This window comes from Salminus brasiliensis, chromosome 3 (genome assembly GCF_030463535.1).
Source record: "Salminus brasiliensis chromosome 3, fSalBra1.hap2, whole genome shotgun sequence".
NCBI classification, from domain to species: domain Eukaryota; kingdom Metazoa; phylum Chordata; class Actinopteri; order Characiformes; family Bryconidae; genus Salminus; species Salminus brasiliensis.
The window spans coordinates 23,012,891-23,030,533 of NC_132880.1; the positions used below are offsets into that span (position 1 = coordinate 23,012,891).

At 40.1% G+C, this 17,643-nt stretch overlaps 7 non-coding genes across 7 annotated transcripts; all 7 read right to left on the reverse strand.

Moving 5' to 3' along the window:
- Positions 1 to 860: 860 nt before the first annotated feature.
- trnag-gcc (transfer RNA glycine (anticodon GCC)) lies at positions 861 to 931 on the reverse strand. Its single transcript has one exon. It is a non-coding gene; the product is annotated as a tRNA-Gly (tRNA).
- A 4,973-nt stretch (positions 932 to 5,904) lies between these two features.
- On the reverse strand, positions 5,905 to 5,975 carry trnag-gcc (transfer RNA glycine (anticodon GCC)). The gene has a single exon. It is a non-coding gene; the product is annotated as a tRNA-Gly (tRNA).
- Positions 5,976 to 10,565: 4,590 nt separating this feature from the next.
- Positions 10,566 to 10,636, reverse strand: trnag-gcc (transfer RNA glycine (anticodon GCC)). The gene has a single exon. It is a non-coding gene; the product is annotated as a tRNA-Gly (tRNA).
- A 739-nt stretch (positions 10,637 to 11,375) lies between these two features.
- Positions 11,376 to 11,446, reverse strand: trnag-gcc (transfer RNA glycine (anticodon GCC)). Its single transcript has one exon. It is a non-coding gene; the product is annotated as a tRNA-Gly (tRNA).
- A 734-nt stretch (positions 11,447 to 12,180) lies between these two features.
- trnag-gcc (transfer RNA glycine (anticodon GCC)) lies at positions 12,181 to 12,251 on the reverse strand. Its single transcript has one exon. It is a non-coding gene; the product is annotated as a tRNA-Gly (tRNA).
- A 4,379-nt stretch (positions 12,252 to 16,630) lies between these two features.
- trnag-gcc (transfer RNA glycine (anticodon GCC)) lies at positions 16,631 to 16,701 on the reverse strand. The gene has a single exon. It is a non-coding gene; the product is annotated as a tRNA-Gly (tRNA).
- Positions 16,702 to 17,435: 734 nt separating this feature from the next.
- Positions 17,436 to 17,506, reverse strand: trnag-gcc (transfer RNA glycine (anticodon GCC)). Its single transcript has one exon. It is a non-coding gene; the product is annotated as a tRNA-Gly (tRNA).
- Positions 17,507 to 17,643: the final 137 nt, after the last annotated feature.

The following is a 17,643-nucleotide window of genomic DNA, read 5'->3' on the forward strand; positions in this document are numbered from 1 at the left end:
TGTAAGAAAAATAGCCTATGATGTAGAACATTTTAAAAAATGGGAAATGCTGCATTGGCCGGGAATCGGACCCGGGTCTCCCACGTGGCAGCCGAGAATTCTATCACTGAACCACCAATGCTTACATGAAAGACTCTTTTAAATGTAGTCTATTGAGCAGAACCTTTCTGCTCTCCCACAAGCCAGTCGAAAAAACTACCACTGACCTAACATTGCTTTCCTGACTATGCTTAAGAATTGTTCTGCATTAATGCTTTAATGAACATACTTCAGGAATGTTTCGCACTGAAAACACAAACATTTTTATTGACACAAAAACAGCTAAGAGTGTTCAGGCTGAGGGAAGATTTCACAAAACTGTTTTATACTAGAAGACCTTCCAATGGTCTGACAAAATAAGAATGTAAGAAAAATAGCCTATGATGTAGAACATTTTAAAAGCTGGCAAATGCTGCATTGGCCGGGAATCGGACCCGGGTCTCCCGCGTGGCAGGCAAGAATTCTACCACTGAACCACCAACGCTTACATGCAAGTCACATTTGAAATGTAGTCTACTGCTCTCCAAAAACCTTTCTGCTCTCCCACAAGCCAGTCGAAAAAACTTCCACTGACCTAACATTGCTTTCCTGACTATGCTTAAGAAATGTTCTGCATTAATGCTTTAATGAACATACTTCAGGAATGTTTCGCACTGAAAACACAAACTTTTTTTATTGACACACAATAAGCTAATAGTGTTCAGGCTGAGGTAAGATTTCACAAAAATGTTTTATACTAGGAGACCTTCCAATGGTCTGACAAAATAAGAACGTAAGAAAAATAGCCTATGATGTAGAACATTTTAAAAGCTGGCAACTGCTGCATTGGCCGGGAATCGGACCCGGGTCTCCCGCGTGGCAGGCGAGAATTCTACCACTGAACCACCAATGCTTACATGAAAGACTCTTTTAAATGTAGTCTACTGAGCAGAACCTTTCTGCTCTCCCACAAGCCAGTCGAAAAAACTACCACTGATCTAACATTGCTTTCCTGACTATGCTTAAGAAATGTTCTGCATTAATGCTTTAATGAACATACTTCAGGAATGTTTCGCACTGAAAACACAAACATTTTTATTGACACAAAAACAGCTAAGAGTGTTCAGGCTGAGGGAAGATTTCACAAAACTGTTTTATACTAGAAGACCTTATAATGGTCTGACAAAATAAGAATGTAAGAAAAATAGCCTATGATGTAAAACATTTTAAAAGCTGGCAAGTGCTGCATTGGCCGGGAATCAGACCTGGGTCTCCCGCATGGCAGGCGAGAATTCTACCACTGAACCACCAATGCTTACAGCTGGCAACTGCTGCATTGGCCGGGAATCGAACCCCGGTCTCCCGCGTGGCAGGCGAGAATTCTACCACTGAACCAGCAACGCTTACACGCAAGTCACATTTGAAATGTAGTATACTGCTCTCCAAAAACCTTTCTGCTCTCCCACAAGCCAATCGAAAAAACTTCCACTGACCTAATATTGCTTTCCTGACTATGCTTAAAAAAAGTTCTGCATTAATGCTTTAATGAACATACTTCAGGAATGTTTCGCACTGAAAACACAAACTTTTTTTATTGACACACAATAAGCTAATAGTGTTCAGGCTGAGGTAAGATTTCACAAAACTGTTTTATACTAGAAGACGTTCCAATGGTCTGACAAAATAAGAATGTAAGAAAAATAGCCTATGATGTAAAACATTTTAAAAGCTGGCAACTGCTGCATTGGCCGGGAATCGGACCTGGGTCTCCCGCATGGCAGGCGAGAATTCTACCACTGAACCACCAATGCTTACATGCAAGCCACATTTGAAATGTAGTATACTGCTCTCCGAAAACCTTTATGCTCTCCCACAAGCCAGTCGAAAAAACTTCCACTGACCTAACATTGCTTTCTTGACTATGCTTAAGAAATGTTCTGCATTAATGCTTTAAGTAACATACTTCAGGAATGTTTCGCACTGAGAACACAAACATTTTTATTGACACAAAAACAGCTAAGAGTGTTCAGGCTGAGGGAAGATTTCACAAAACTGTTTTATACTAGAAGACCTTCCAATGGTCTGACAAAATAAGAATGTAAGAAAAATAGCCTATGATTTAGAACTTTTTAAAAGCTGGCAACTGCTGCATTGGCCAGGAATCGGACCCCGGTCTCCCGCGTGGTAGGCAAGAATTCTACCACTGAACCACCAATGCTTACATGCAAGTCACATTTGAAATGTAGTCTACTGCTCTCCAAAAACCTTTCTGCTCTCCCACAAGCCAGTCGAAAAAACTTCCACTGACCTAATATTGCTTTCCTGACTATGCTTAAGAAATTTTCTGCATTAATGCTTTAATGAACATACTTCAGGAATGTTTCGCACTGAAAACACAAACATTTTTATTGACACAAAAACAGCTAAGAGTGTTCAGGCTGAGGGAAGATTTCACAAAACTGTTTTATATAAGAAGACCTTCCAACGGTCTGACAAAATAAGAATGTAAGAAAAATAGCCTATGATGTAGAACATTTTAAAAAATGGGAAATGCTGCATTGGCCGGGAATCGGACCCCGGTCTCCCACGTGGCAGCCGAGAATTCTATCACTGAACCACCAATGCTTACATGAAAGACTCTTTTAAATGTAGTCTATTGAGCAGAACCTTTCTGCTCTCCCACAAGCCAGTCGAAAAAACTACCACTGACCTAACATTGCTTTCCTGACTATGCTTAAGAATTGTTCTGCATTAATGCTTTAATGAACATACTTCAGGAATGTTTCGCACTGAAAACACAAACATTTTTATTGACACAAAAACAGCTAAGAGTGTTCATGCTGAGGGAAGATTTCACAAAACTGTTTTATACTAGAAGACCTTCCAATGGTCTGACAAAATAAGAATGTAAGAAAAATAGCCTATGATGTAGAACATTTTAAAAGCTGGCAAATGCTGCATTGGCCGGGAATCGGACCCGGGTCTCCCGCGTGGCAGGCAAGAATTCTACCACTGAACCACCAACGCTTACATGCAAGTCACATTTGAAATGTAGTCTACTGCTCTCCAAAAACCTTTATGCTCTCCCACAAGCCAGTCGAAAAAACTTCCACTGACCTAACATTGCTTTCCTGACTATGCTTAAGAAATGTTCTGCATTAATGCTTTAATGAACATACTTCAGGAATGTTTCGCACTGAAAACACAAACTTTTTTTATTGACACACAATAAGCTAATATTGTTCAGGCTGAGGTAAGATTTCACAAAACTGTTTTATACTAGGAGACCTTCCAATGGTCTGACAAAATAAGAACGTAAGAAAAATAGCCTATGATGTAGAACATTTTAAAAGCTGGCAACTGCTGCATTGGCCGGGAATCAGACCCGGGTCTCCCGCGTGGCAGGCGAGAATTCTACCACTGAACCACCAATGCTTACATGAAAGACTCTTTTAAATGTAGTCTACTGAGCAGAACCTTTCTGCTCTCCCACAAGCCAGTCGAAAAAACTACCACTGACCTAACATTGCTTTCCTGACTATGCTTAAGAAATGTTCTGCATTAATGCTTTAATGAACATACTTCAGGAATGTTTCGCACTGAAAACACAAACATTTTTATTGACACAAAAACAGCTAAGAGTGTTCAGGCTGAGGGAAGATTTCACAAAACTGTTTTATACTAGAAGACCTTATAATGGTCTGACAAAATAAGAATGTAAGAAAAATAGCCTATGATGTAAAACATTTTAAAAGCTGGCAAGTGCTGCATTGGCCGGGAATCGGACCTGGGTCTCCCGCATGGCAGGCGAGAATTCTACCACTGAACCACCAATGCTTACAGCTGGCAACTGCTGCATTGGCCGGGAATCGAACCCCGGTCTCCCGCGTGGCAGGCGAGAATTCTACCACTGAACCAGCAACGCTTACACGCAAGTCACATTTGAAATGTAGTATACTGCTCTCCAAAAACCTTTCTGCTCTCCCACAAGCCAATCGAAAAAACTTCCACTGACCTAATATTGCTTTCCTGACTATGCTTAAAAAAAGTTCTGCATTAATGCTTTAATGAACATACTTCAGGAATGTTTCGCACTGAAAACACAAACTTTTTTTATTGACACACAATAAGCTAATAGTGTTCAGGCTGAGGTAAGATTTCACAAAACTGTTTTATACTAGAAGACCTTCCAATGGTCTGACAAAATAAGAATGTAAGAAAAATAGCCTATGATGTAAAACATTTTAAAAGCTGGCAACTGCTGCATTTGCCGGGAATCAGACCTGGGTCTCCCGCATGGCAGGCGAGAATTCTACCACTGAACCACCAATGCTTACATGCAAGCCACATTTGAAATGTAGTATACTGCTCTCCGAAAACCTTTATGCTCTCCCACAAGCCAGTCGAAAAAACTTCCACTGACCTAACATTGCTTTCTTGACTATGCTTAAGAAATGTTCTGCATTAATGCTTTAAGTAACATACTTCAGGAATGTTTCGCACTGAGAACACAAACATTTTTATTGACACAAAAACAGCTAAGAGTGTTCAGGCTGAGGGAAGATTTCACAAAACTGTTTTATACTAGAAGACCTTCCAATGGTCTGACAAAATAAGAATGTAAGAAAAATAGCCTATGATTTAGAACTTTTTAAAAGCTGGCAACTGCTGCATTGGCCAGGAATCGGACCCCGGTCTCCCGCGTGGTAGGCAAGAATTCTACCACTGAACCACCAATGCTTACATGCAAGTCACATTTGAAATGTAGTCTACTGCTCTCCAAAAACCTTTCTGCTCTCCCACAAGCCAGTCGAAAAAACTTCCACTGACCTAATATTGCTTTCCTGACTATGCTTAAGAAATTTTCTGCATTAATGCTTTAATGAACATACTTCAGGAATGTTTCGCACTGAAAACACAAACATTTTTATTGACACAAAAACAGCTAAGAGTGTTCAGGCTGAGGGAAGATTTCACAAAACTGTTTTATATAAGAAGACCTTCCAACGGTCTGACAAAATAAGAATGTAAGAAAAATAGCCTATGATGTAGAACATTTTAAAAGCTGGCAACCGCTGCATTGGCCGGGAATCTGACCCTGGTCTCCTGCGTGGCAGGCGAGACTTCTACCATTGAACCACCAATACTTACATGCAAGTCACATTTGAAATGTAGTATACTGCTCTCCGAAAACCTTTCTGCTCTCCCACAAGCCAGTCGAAAAAACTTCCACTGACCTAACATTGCTTTCCTGACTATGCTTAAGAAATGTTCTGCATTAATGCTTTAATGAACATACTTCAGGAATGTTTCGCACTGAAAACACAACATTTTTTTCCTGACACTCAATAAGCTAATAGTGTTCAGGCTGAGGGAAGATTTCACAAAACTGTTTTATATTAGAAGACCTTCCAACGGTTTGACAAAATAAGAATGTAAGAAAAATAGCCTATGATGTAGAACATTTTAAAAGCTGGCAACTGCTGCATTGGCCGGGAATCGGACCCGGGTCTCCCGCATGGCAGGCAAGAATTCTACCACTGAACCACCAATGCTTACATGAGCGAATCTTTTAAATGTACTCTACTGAGCAGAATCTTTCTGCTCTCCCACAAGACAGTCGAAAAAACTACCACTGACCTAACATTGCTTTCCTGACTATGCTTAAGAAATGTTCTGCATTAATGCTTTCATGAACATACTTCAGGAATGTTTCGCACTGAAAACACAAACATTTTTATTGACACAAAAACAGCTAAGAGTGTTCATGCTGAGGGAAGATTTCACAAAACTGTTTTATACTAGAAGACCTTCCAATGGTCTGACAAAATAAGAATGTAAGAAAAATAGCCTATGATGTAGAACATTTTAAAAGCTGGCAACTGCTGCATTGGCCGGGAATCGGACCCGGGTCTCCCGCGTGGCAGGCGAGAATTCTACCACTGAACCACCAATGCTTACATGAAAGACTCTTTTAAATGTAGTCTACTGAGCAGAACCTTTCTGCTCTCCCACAAGCCAGTCGAAAAAACTACCACTGACCTAACATTGCTTTCCTGACTATGCTTAAGAAATGTTCTGCATTAATGCTTTAATGAACATACTTCAGGAATGTTTCGCACTGAAAACACAAACATTTTTATTGACACAAAAACAGCAAAGAGTGTTCAGGTTGAGGGAAGATTTCACAAAACTGTTTTATACTAGAAGACCTTCCAATGGTCTGACAAAATAAGAATGTAAGAAAAATAGCCTATGATTTAGAACATTTTAAAAGCTGGCAACTGCTGCATTGGCTGGGAATCGGACCCTGGTCTCCCGCGTGGCAGGCAAGAATTCTGCCACTGAACCACCAACGCTTACATGCAAGTCACATTTGAAATGTAGTCTACTGCTCTCCAAAAACCTTTCTGCTCTCCCACAAGCCAGTCGAAAAAACTTCCACTGACCTAACATTGCTTTCCTGACTATGCTTAAGAAATGTTCTGCATTAATGCTTTAATGAACATACTTCAGGAATGTTTCGCACTGAAAACACAAACTTTTTTTATTGACACACAATAAGCTAATAGTGTTCAGGCTGAGGGAAGATTTCACAGAACTGTTTTATATTAGAAGACCTTCCAACGGTCTGACAAAATAAGAATGTAAGAAAAATAGCCTATGATGTAGAACATTTTAAAAGCTGGCAACTGCTGCATTGGCCGGGAATCGGACCCAGGTCGCCCGCGTGGCAGGCGAGAATTCTACCACTGAACCACCAATGCTTACGTGAAAGAATCTTTTAAATGTAGTCTACTGAGCAGAACCTTTCTGCTCTCCCACAAGACAGTCGAAAAAACTACCACTGACCTAACATTGCTTTCCTGACTATGCTTAAGAAATGTTCTGCATTAATGCTTTAATGAACATACTTCAGGAATGTTTCGCACTGAAAACACAAACATTTTTATTGACACAAAAACAGCTAAGAGTGTTCAGGCTGAGGGAAGATTTCACAAAACTGTTTTATACTAGAAGACCATCCAATGGTCTGACAAAATAAGAATGTAAGAAAAATAGCCTATGATTTAGAACATTTTAAAAGCTGGCAACTGCTGCATTGGCCAGGAATAGAACCAGGGTCTCCCGCGTGGCAGGCAAGAATTCGACCACTGAACCACCAATGCTTACATGAAAGACTCTTTTAAATGTAGTCTACTGAGCAGAACCTTTCTGCTCTCCCACAAGCCAGTCAAAAAAACTACCACTGACCTAACATTGCTTTCCTGACTATGCTTAAGAAATGTTCTGCATTAATGCTTTCATGAACATACTTCAGGAATGTTTCGCACTGAAAACACAAACATTTTTATTGACACAAAAACAGCTAAGAGTGTTCATGCTGAGGGAAGATTTCACAAAACTGTTTTATACTAGAAGACCTTCCAATGGTCTGACAAAATAAGAATGTAAGAAAAATAGCCTATGATGTAGAACATTTTAAAAGCTGGCAACTGCTGCATTGGCCGGGAATCGGACCCGGGTCTCCCGCGTGGCAGGCAAGAATTCTACCACTGAACCACCAACGCTTACATGCAAGTCACATTTGAAATGTAGTCTACTGCTCTCCAAAAACCTTTCTGCTCTCCCACAAGCCAGTCGAAAAAACTTCCACTGACCTAACATTGCTTTCCTGACTATGCTTAAGAAATGTTCTGCATTAATGCTTTAATGAACATACTTCAGGAATGTTTCGCACTGAAAACACAAACTTTTTTTATTGACACACAATAAGCTAATAGTGTTCAGGCTGAGGGAAGATTTCACAAAACTGTTTTATATTAGAAGACCTTCCAACGGTCTGACAAAATAAGAATGTAAGAAAAATAGCCTATGATGTAGAACATTTTAAAAGCTAGCAACTGCTGCATTCGCCGGGAATCCGACCCAGGTCTCTCGCATGGAAGGCAAGAACTCTACCACTGAACCACCAATGCTTACATGAACGAATCTTTTAAATGTAGTCTACTGAGCAGAACCTTTCTGCTCTCCCACAAGCCAGTCAAAAAAACTACCACTGACCTAACATTGCTTTCCTGACTATGCTTAAGAAATTTTTAAAAGCTGGCAACTGCTGCATTGGCCAGGGACAGAACCCTGGTCTCCCGCGTGGCAGGACAGAATTCTACCACTGAACCACCAATGCTTACATGCAAATCACATTTGAAATGTAGTATACTGCTCTCCAAAAACCTTTCTGCTCTCCCACAAGCCAGTCGAAAAAACTTCCACTGACCTAACATTGCTTTCCTGACTATGCTTAAGAAATGTTCTGCATTAATACTTTAATGAACGTACTTCAGGAATGTTTCGCACTGAAAACACAACATTTTTTTCCTGACACTCAATAAGCTAATAGTGTTCAGGCTGAGGGAAGATTTCACAAAACTGTTTTATATTAGAAGACCTTCCAACGGTCTGACAAAATAAGAATGTAAGAAAAATAGCCTATGATGTAGAACATTTTAAAAGCTGGCAACTGCTGCATTGGCAGGGAATCGGACCCGGGTCTCCCGCGTGGCAGGCGAGAATTCTACCACTGAACCACCAATGCTTACATGAAAGACTCTTTTAAATGTAGTCTACTGAGCAGAACCTTTCTGCTCTCCCACAAGCCAGTCGAAAAAACTACCACTGACCTAACATTGCTTTCCTGACTATGCTTAAGAAATGTTATGCATTTATGCTTTAATGAACATACTTCAGGAATGTTTTGCACTGAAAACACAAACATTTTTATTGACACAAAAACAGCTAAGAGTGTTCAGGCTGAGGGAAGATTTCACAAAACTGTTTTATACTAGAAGACCTTCCAATGGTCTGACAAAATAAGAATGTAAGAAAAATAGCCTATGATGTAGAACATTTTAAAAGCTGGCAACTGCTGCATTGGCTGGGAATCGGACCCTGGTCTCCCGCGTGGCAGGCAAGAATTCTACCACTGAACCACCAACGCTTACATGCAAGTCACATTTGAAATGTAGTCTACTGCTCTCCAAAAACCTTTCTGCTCTCCCACAAGCCAGTCGAAAAAACTTCCACTGACCTAACATTGCTTTCCTGACTATGCTTAAGAAATGTTCTGCATTAATGCTTTAATGAACATACTTCAGGAATGTTTCGCACTGAAAACACAAACTTTTTTTATTGACACACAATAAGCTAATAGTGTTCAGGCTGAGGGAAGATTTCACAGAACTGTTTTATATTAGAAGATCTTCCAACGGTCTGACAAAATAAGAATGTAAGAAAAATAGCCTATGATGTAGAACATTTTAAAAGCTGGCAACTGCTGCATTGGCCGGGAATCTGACCCGGGTCTCCCGCGTGGCAGGCGAGAATTCTACCACTGAACCACCAATGCTCACATGAAAGACTCTTTTAAATGTAGTCTACTGAGCAGAACCTTTCTGCTCTCCCACAAGCCAGTCGAAAAAACTACCACTGACCTAACATTGCTTTCCTGACTATACTTAAGAAATGTTCTGCATTAATGCTTTCATGAACATACTTCAGGAATGTTTCGCACTGAAAACACAAACATTTTTATTGACACAAAAACAGCTAAGAGTGTTCAGGCTGAGGGAAGATTTCACAAAACTGTTTTATATTAGAAGACCTTCCAATGGTCTGACAAAATAAGAATGTAAGAAAAATAGCCTATGATGTAGAACATTTTAAAAGCTGGCAACTGCTGCATTGGCTGGGAATCGGACCCTGGTCTCCCGCGTGGCAGGCAAGAATTCTACCACTGAACCACCAATGCTTACATGCAAGTCACATTTGAAATGTAGTCTACTGCTCTCCAAAAACCTTTCTGCTCTCCCACAAGCCAGTCGAAAAAACTTCCACTGACCTAACATTGCTTTCCTGACTATGCTTAAGAAATGTTCTGCATTAATGCTTTAATGAACATACTTCAGGAATGTTTCGCACTGAAAGCACAAACTTTTTTTATTGACACACAATAAGCTAATAGTGTTTAGGCTGAGGGAAGATTTCACAAAACTGTTTTATATTAGAAGACCTTCCAACGGTCTGACAAAATAAGAATGTAAGAAAAATAGCCTATGATGTAGAACATTTTAAAAGCTGGCAACTGCTGCATTGGCCGGGAATCGGACCCTGGTCTCTCGCATGGCAGGCGATAATTCTACCACTGAACCACCAATGCTTACATGAAAGACTCTTTTAAATGTAGTCTACTGAGCAGAACCTTTCTGCTCTCCCACAAGCCAGTCGAAAAAACTACCACTGACCTAACATTGCTTTCCTGACTATGCTTAAGAAATGTTCTGCATTAATGCTTTCATAAACATACTTCAGGAATGTTTCGCACTGAAAACACAAACATTTTTATTGACACAAAAACAGCTAAGAGTGTTCAGGCTGAGGGAAGATTTCAAAAAACTGTTTTATACTAGAAGACCTTCCAATGGTCTGACAAAATAAGAATGTAAGAAAAATAGCCTAGGATGTAGAACATTTTAAAAGCTGGCAACTGCTGCATTGGCCGGGAATTGGACCCGGGTCACCCGCGTGGCAGGCGAGAATTCTACCACTGAACCACCAATGCTTACATGAACGAATCTTTTAAATGTAGTCTACTGAGCAGAACCTTTCTGCTCTCCCACAAGCCAGTCAAAAAAACTACCACTGACCTAACATTGCTTTCCTGACTATGCTTAAGAAATGTTCTGCATTAATGCTTTAATGAACATACTTCAGGAATGTTTCGCACTGAAAACACAAACATTTTTATTGACACAAAAACAGCTAAGAGTGTTCAGGCTGAGGGAAGATTTCACAAAACTGTTTTATACTAGAAGACCTTCCAATGGTCTGACAAAATAAGAATGTAAGAAAAATAGCCTATGATTTAGAACTTTTTAAAAGCTGGCAACTGCTGCATTGGCCAGGAATAGAACCCGGGTCTCCCGCGTGGCAGGCCAGAATTCTACCACTGAACCACCAATGCTTACATGCAAATCACATTTGAAATGTAGTATACTGCTCTCCAAAAACCTTTCTCCTCTCCCACAAGCCAGTCGAAAAAACTTCCACTGACCTAATATTGCTTTCCTGACTATGCTTAAGAAATGTTCTGCATTAATGCTTTAATGAACATACTTCAGGAATGTTTCGCACTGAAAACACAAACTTTTTTTATTGACACACAATAAGCTAATAGTGTTCAGGCTGAGGGAAGATTTCACAGAACTGTTTTATATTAGAAGACCTTCCAACGGTCTGACAAAATAAGAATGTAAGAAAAATAGCCTATGATGTAGAACATTTTAAAAGCTGGCAACTGCTGCATTGGCCGGGAATCGGACCCGGGTCTCCCGCGTGGCAGGCGAGAATTCTACCACTGAACCACCAATGCTTACATGAAAGACTCTTTTAAATGTAGTCTACTGAGAAGAACCTTTCTGCTCTCCCACAAGCCAGTCGAAAAAACTACCACTGACCTAACATTGCTTTCCTGACTATGCTTAAGAAATGTTCTGCATTAATGCTTTCATGAACATACTTCAGGAATGTTTCGCACTGAAAACACAAACATTTTTATTGACACAAAAACAGCTAAGAGTGTTCAGGCTGAGGGAAGATTTCAATAAACTGTTTTATACTAGAAGACCTTCCAATGGTCTGACAAAATAAGAATGTAAGAAAAATAGCCTATGATGTAGAACATTTTAAAAGCTGGCAACCAGTGCATTGGCCGGGAATCGGACCCGGGTCTCCCGCGTGGCAGGCAAGAATTCTACCACTGAACCACCAATGCTTACATGAAAGACTCTTTTAAATGTAGTCTACTGAGCAGAACCTTTCTGCTCTCCCACAAGCCAGTCGAAAAAACTACCACTGACCTAACATTGCTTTCCTGACTATGCTTAAGAAATGTTCTGCATTAATGCTTTAATGAACATACTTCAGGAACGTTTCGCACTGAAAACACAAAATTTTTTTCCTGACACACAATAAGCTAAGAGTGTTCAGGCTGAGGGAAGATTTCACAAAACTGTTTTATATTAGAAGACCTTCCAACGGTCTGACAAAATAAGAATGTAAGAAAAATAGCCTATGATGTAGAACATTTTAAAAGCTGGCAACTGCTGCATTGGCCGGGAATCGGACCCGGGTCTCCCGCGTGGCAGGCGAGAATTCTACCACTGAACCACCAATGCTTACATGAAAGACTCTTTTAAATGTAGTCTACTGAGCAGAACCTTTCTGCTCTCCCACAAGCCAGTCGAAAAAACTACCACTGACCTAACATTGCTTTCCTGACTATGCTTAAGAAATGTTATGCATTAATGCTTTAATGAACATACTTCAGGAATGTTTCGCACTGAAAACACAAACATTTTTATTGACACACAAACAGCTAAGAGTGTTCAGGCTGAGGGAAGATTTCACAAAACTGTTTTATACTAGAAGACCTTCCAATGGTCTGACAAAATAAGAATGTAAGAAAAATAGCCTATGATGTAGAACATTTTAAAAGCTGGCAACTGCTGCATTGGCCGGGAATCGGACCCGGGTCTCCCGCGTGGCAGGCGAGAATTCTACCACTGAACCACTAATGCTTACATGAAAGACTCTTTTAAATGTAGTCTACTGAGCAGAACCTTTCTGCTCTCCCACAAGCCAGTCGAAAAAACTACCACTGACCTAACATTGCTTTCCTGACTATGCTTAAGAAATGTTCTGCATTAATGCTTTCATGAACATACTTCAGGAATGTTTTGCACTGAAAACACAAACATTTTTATTGACACAAAAACAGCTAAGAGTGTTCAGGCTGAGGGAAGATTTCACAAAACTGTTTTATATTAGAAGACCTTCCAACGGTCTGACAAAATAAGAATGTAAGAAAAATAGCCTATGATGTAGAACATTTTAAAAGCTGGCAACTGCTGAATTGGCCGGGAATCGGACCCAGGACTCCCGCATGGAAGGCAAGAATTCTACCACTGAACCACCAATGCTTACATGCAAGTCACATTTGAAATGTAGTATACTGCTCTCCAAAAACCTTTCTGCTCTCCCACAAGCCAGTCGAAAAAACTTCCACTGACCTAACATTGCTTTCCTGACTATGCTTAAGAAATGTTCTGCATTAATGCTTTAATGAACATACTTCAGGAATGTTTCGCACTGAAAACACAAACATTTTTATTGACACAAAAACAGCTAAGAGTGTTCAGGCTGAGGGAAGATTTCACAAAACTGTTTTATACTAGAAGACCTTCCAATGGTCTGACAAAATAAGAATGTAAGAAAAATAGCCTATGATGTAGAACATTTTAAAAGCTGGCAACTGCTGCATTGGCTGGGAATCGGACCCTGGTCTCCCGCGTGGCAGGCAAGAATTCTACCACTGAACCACCAACGCTTACATGCAAGTCACATTTGAAATGTAGTCTACTGCTCTCTAAAAACCTTTCTGCTCTCCCACAAGCCAGTCGAAAAAACTTCCACTGACCTAACATTGCTTTCCTGACTATGCTTAAGAAATGTTCTGCATTAATGCTTTAATGAACATACTTCAGGAATGTTTCGCACTGAAAACACAAACTTTTTTTATTGACACACAATAAGCTAATAGTGTTCAGGCTGAGGGAAGATTTCACAGAACTGTTTTATATTAGAAGATCTTCCAACGGTCTGACAAAATAAGAATGTAAGAAAAATAGCCTATGATGTAGAACATTTTAAAAGCTGGCAACTGCTGCATTGGCCGGGAATCTGACCCGGGTCTCCCGCGTGGCAGGCGAGAATTCTACCACTGAACCACCAATGCTCACATGAAAGACTCTTTTAAATGTAGTCTACTGAGCAGAACCTTTCTGCTCTCCCACAAGCCAGTCGAAAAAACTACCACTGACCTAACATTGCTTTCCTGACTATACTTAAGAAATGTTCTGCATTAATGCTTTCATGAACATACTTCAGGAATGTTTCGCACTGAAAACACAAACATTTTTATTGACACAAAAACAGCTAAGAGTGTTCAGGCTGAGGGAAGATTTCACAAAACTGTTTTATATTAGAAGACCTTCCAATGGTCTGACAAAATAAGAATGTAAGAAAAATAGCCTATGATGTAGAACATTTTAAAAGCTGGCAACTGCTGCATTGGCTGGGAATCGGACCCTGGTCTCCCGCGTGGCAGGCAAGAATTCTACCACTGAACCACCAATGCTTACATGCAAGTCACATTTGAAATGTAGTCTACTGCTCTCCAAAAACCTTTCTGCTCTCCCACAAGCCAGTCGAAAAAACTTCCACTGACCTAACATTGCTTTCCTGACTATGCTTAAGAAATGTTCTGCATTAATGCTTTAATGAACATACTTCAGGAATGTTTCGCACTGAAAGCACAAACTTTTTTTATTGACACACAATAAGCTAATAGTGTTTAGGCTGAGGGAAGATTTCACAAAACTGTTTTATATTAGAAGACCTTCCAACGGTCTGACAAAATAAGAATGTAAGAAAAATAGCCTATGATGTAGAACATTTTAAAAGCTGGCAACTGCTGCATTGGCCGGGAATCGGACCCTGGTCTCTCGCGTGGCAGGCGAGAATTCTACCACTGAACCACCAATGCTTACATGAAAGACTCTTTTAAATGTAGTCTACTGAGCAGAACCTTTCTGCTCTCCCACAAGCCAGTCGAAAAAACTACCACTGACCTAACATTGCTTTCCTGACTATGCTTAAGAAATGTTCTGCATTAATGCTTTCATAAACATACTTCAGGAATGTTTCGCACTGAAAACACAAACATTTTTATTGACACAAAAACAGCTAAGAGTGTTCAGGCTGAGGGAAGATTTCAAAAAACTGTTTTATACTAGAAGACCTTCCAATGGTCTGACAAAATAAGAATGTAAGAAAAATAGCCTAGGATGTAGAACATTTTAAAAGCTGGCAACTGCTGCATTGGCCGGGAATTGGACCCGGGTCACCCGCGTGGCAGGCGAGAATTCTACCACTGAACCACCAATGCTTACATGAACGAATCTTTTAAATGTAGTCTACTGAGCAGAACCTTTCTGCTCTCCCACAAGCCAGTCGAAAAAACTACCACTGACCTAACATTGCTTTCCTGACTATGCTTAAGAAATGTTCTGCATTAATGCTTTAATGAACATACTTCAGGAATGTTTCGCACTGAAAACACAAACATTTTTATTGACACAAAAACAGCTAAGAGTGTTCAGGCTGAGGGAAGATTTCACAAAACTGTTTTATACTAGAAGACCTTCCAATGGTCTGACAAAATAAGAATGTAAGAAAAATAGCCTATGATTTAGAACTTTTTAAAAGCTGGCAACTGCTGCATTGGCCAGGAATAGAACCCAGGTCTCCCGCGTGGCAGGCCAGAATTCTACCACTGAACCACCAATGCTTACATGCAAATCACATTTGAAATGTAGTATACTGCTCTCCAAAAACCTTTCTGCTCTCCCACAAGCCAGTCGAAAAAACTTCCACTGACCTAATATTGCTTTCCTGACTATGCTTAAGAAATGTTCTGCATTAATGCTTTAATGAACATACTTCAGGAATGTTTCGCACTGAAAACACAAACATTTTTATTGACACAAAAACAGCTAAGAGTGTTCAGGCTGAGGGAAGATTTCAAAAAACTGTTTTATACTAGAAGACCTTCCAATGGTCTGACAAAATAAGAATGTAAGAAAAATAGCCTATGATGTAGAACATTTTAAAAGCTGGCAACCAGTGCATTGGCCAGGAATCGGACCCGGGTCTCCCGCGTGGCAGGCTAGAATTCTACCACTGAACCACCAATGCTTACTTGCAAGTCAAATTTGAAATGTAGTATACTGCTCTCCAAAAACCTTTCTGCTCTCCCACAAGCCAGTCGAGAAAACTTCCACTGACCTAATATTGCTTTCCTGACTATGCTTAAGAAATGTTCTGCATTAATACTTTAATGAACGTACTTCAGGAATGTTTCGCACTGAAAACACAACATTTTTTTCCTGACACTCAATAAGCTAATAGTGTTCAGGCTGAGGGAAGATTTCACAAAACTGTTTTATATTAGAAGACCTTCCAACGGTCTGACAAAATAAGAATGTAAGAAAAATAGCCTATGATGTAGAACATTTTAAAAGCTGGCAACTGCTGCATTGGCAGGGAATCGGACCCAGGTCTCCCGCGTGGCAGGCGAGAATTCTACCACTGAACCACCAATGCTTACATGAAAGACTCTTTTAAATGTAGTCTACTGAGCAGAACCTTTCTGCTCTCCCACAAGCCAGTCGAAAAAACTACCACTGACCTAACATTGCTTTCCTGACTATGCTTAAGAAATGTTATGCATTTATGCTTTAATGAACATACTTCAGGAATGTTTCGCACTGAAAACACAAACATTTTTATTGACACAAAAACAGCTAAGAGTGTTCAGGCTGAGGGAAGATTTCAAAAAACTGTTTTATACTAGAAGACCTTCCAATGGTCTGACAAAATAAGAATGTAAGAAAAATAGCCTATGATGTAGAACATTTTAAAAGCTGGCAACCAGTGCATTGGCCGGGAATCGGACCCGGGTCTCCCGCGTGGCAGGCGAGAATTCTACCACTGAACCACCAATGCTTACATGAAAGACTCTTTTAAATGTAGTCTACTGAGAAGAACCTTTCTGCTCTCCCACAAGCCAGTCGAAAAAACTACCACTGACCTAACATTGCTTTCCTGACTATGCTTAAGAAATGTTCTGCATTAATGCTTTCATGAACATACTTCAGGAATGTTTCGCACTGAAAACACAAACATTTTTATTGACACAAAAACAGCTAAGAGTGTTCAGGCTGAGGGAAGATTTCAAAAAACTGTTTTATACTAGAAGACCTTCCAATGGTCTGACAAAATAAGAATGTAAGAAAAATAGCCTATGATGTAGAACATTTTAAAAGCTGGCAACCAGTGCATTGGCCGGGAATCGGACACGGGTCTCCCGCGTGGCAGGCAAGAATTCTACCACTGAACCACCAATGCTTACATGAAAGACTCTTTTAAATGTAGTCTACTGAGCAGAACCTTTCTGCTCTCCCACAAGCCAGTCGAAAAAACTACCACTGACCTAACATTGCTTTCCTGACTATGCTTAAGAAATGTTCTGCATTAATGCTTTAATGAACATACTTCAGGAATGTTTCGCACTGAAAACACAACATTTTTTTCCTGACACACAATAAGCTAAGAGTGTTCAGGCTGAGGGAAGATTTCACAAAACTGTTTTATATTAGAAGACCTTCCAACGGTCTGACAAAATAAGAATGTAAGAAAAATAGCCTATGATGTAGAACATTTTAAAAGCTGGCAACTGCTGCATTGGCCGGGAATCGGACCCGGGTCTCCCGCGTGGCAGGCGAGAATTCTACCACTGAACCACCAATGCTTACATGAAAGACTCTTTTAAATGTAGTCTACTGAGCAGAACCTTTCTGCTCTCCCACAAGCCAGTCGAAAAAACTACCACTGACCTAACATTGCTTTCCTGACTATGCTTAAGAAATGTTATGCATTAATGCTTTA